Below are 2005 nucleotides of genomic sequence, written 5' to 3' on the forward strand. Positions count from 1 at the left end.
GGGACCCCGTATATAACACGTTGTCATATAATTTACATGCAGTGGTGAGTGAGTGAAGGGCTGTAATCATAATATGCTCACTCCTTGCTATTGTTTTTGTTTTAATATTCATCAATAGCAGTGTTTTAAAAAGTTAAATGAAGACTAAATGCAAATATAAAAGCTGGAAAAAAAACCACAAACTGATGCCTGGCACTTGTGTGTATGTGTGCTCAAGATCCCAAGAAAAGGGAACCAGCAGTTGGCGTAATGGCTATGTCGCTGGACTCCCACGTAGTCGACCGCGGTGCGTGTCCCGGACCCGGTGGCTTAAAACTCACGCCGGGCACGTGTGCGTGCGAGCCCAAGATCCCGAGAGGAGAATGGAGGAGAAGGGATTGCGGCGTGACCATCCCCCCTGGGGGGTGATTTCTCGCTTGCTGTCTCTATGTCTCTCTCTGTCTGTCTGGCGAGCGCATGCGCCCTACAGTGAAAATCTCTCAAAAAAAAAAAAAAACCCCAAGAAAAAAATGAAGGAGAAGGGATTGTGGCGTGGCCATCCACCCTGGTGACTTCTCACTTTCCCTAGCTCTCTGGCAAGGGCATGTGCCCTATAGCAAATATCTCTCTTTAAAAAAAATAAAGGGGAACCAGCAGTTAGCGTAATGGCTATGTCGCTGGTGGCTTCAAATCACGCCGAGCACGTGCACGCCCCAAATCCCGAGAGGAGACTGGAAGAGAAGGGATTGTGGCGTGGCCATCCACCCTGGTGACTTCTCACTTTCCCTAGCTCTCTGGCAAGGGCATGTGCCCTATAGCAAATAAATGAATTAATTTTAAAAAGTAAAATTTAAAAAGTGAGCAGGTTTATTCTTGTTGCCCACCGTCACATCAGTCTGAAATTTTGATAAAAAAGAAAAAAATGCTCCTGGTGTTAAATTTGGGTCTCAGAAAGGTTTCCTTTGAGTAAATCACCATCTTGTGGCAAGGAACATTACTTGCAGGAGAAAGAAGTTGATTTTTAATCTTTCAGGCTCTGAGATTTTCCGGTAACCCTTCAAGTGAGAAAGACGTGCATTTAAACAAAGCGAAACAAACACATACAAATGTAACTTCCGTAGGGCCAGCCTTATTAAAAAAGATCTGGTGTTGAGACAGAGCAATCAAATCACTGACTCATATCATAAAACATATAAGAAGATGGAAGTTTCATTAAATCGAGATGTCAATATCAGAGGTGGCCCAAGGTGACCCATTTGGGGAACTGACCGTTCTGAAAGTGGAAGGGATTGCAATGAACAATTGCAGACGGCGAGCCCGCTGGTGCTGCGGAGCCTGAGGAGGCTGGATCCCGCATGGCTGACTCCATGGTTTGAGTCCCAGAACCAGCGACTTGAGAAACACACATGGCACATGTGCATGTGTGCCCAAGATCCTGAGAGGGGAGTGGAGGAGAAGGGACTGTGGCGTGGTGATCCTCCCTGGGGAGAGGGGGTCTGTCTCTTTGTTTCTCTCTCTCTCTCTCCTGCGAGTAACATGAAGTTCTATAGCAAATTTTAAAAAAAAAATAAAACGTTGTGGGACCAGCAGTTAGTGTAATGGCTATGTCGCTGAACTCCCATGTAGTCGACAGCGGTTTGAGTCCCAGACCCGGTGGCTTAAACTCACGCCGGGCCCGTGTGCGTGCGTGCCCAAGATCCCGAGAGGAGAATGGAGGAGAAGGGATTGCAGCGTGGCCATCCCCCCGGGGGTGTGATTTCTCACTTTCTGTCTCTCTGTCTTTCTGGTGAGCACACACTCCCTATAGCAAAAACCTCTAAAAAAATTGCACGGGAGGACAGTTGTAGAACTGTAAAGATGGCCCAGTAAGCAATGCTGTGCCTAAGGACTGACACTGTGGCTGCAAGGACAATTGTCATGAAACTACACACAAGATAACAGCAGGTGCATTCAGAGCGAGAGAGGGAGAAGGAGGATGTTTAGAGGCCTGAAAGACGCATCGTTGTCAGTATTTCTGTCATTGTGC

This window comes from Tupaia chinensis, unplaced genomic scaffold (assembly GCF_000334495.1).
Source record: "Tupaia chinensis unplaced genomic scaffold, TupChi_1.0 Scaffold000574_1, whole genome shotgun sequence".
Classification (NCBI taxonomy): Eukaryota; Metazoa; Chordata; class Mammalia; order Scandentia; family Tupaiidae; genus Tupaia; species Tupaia belangeri.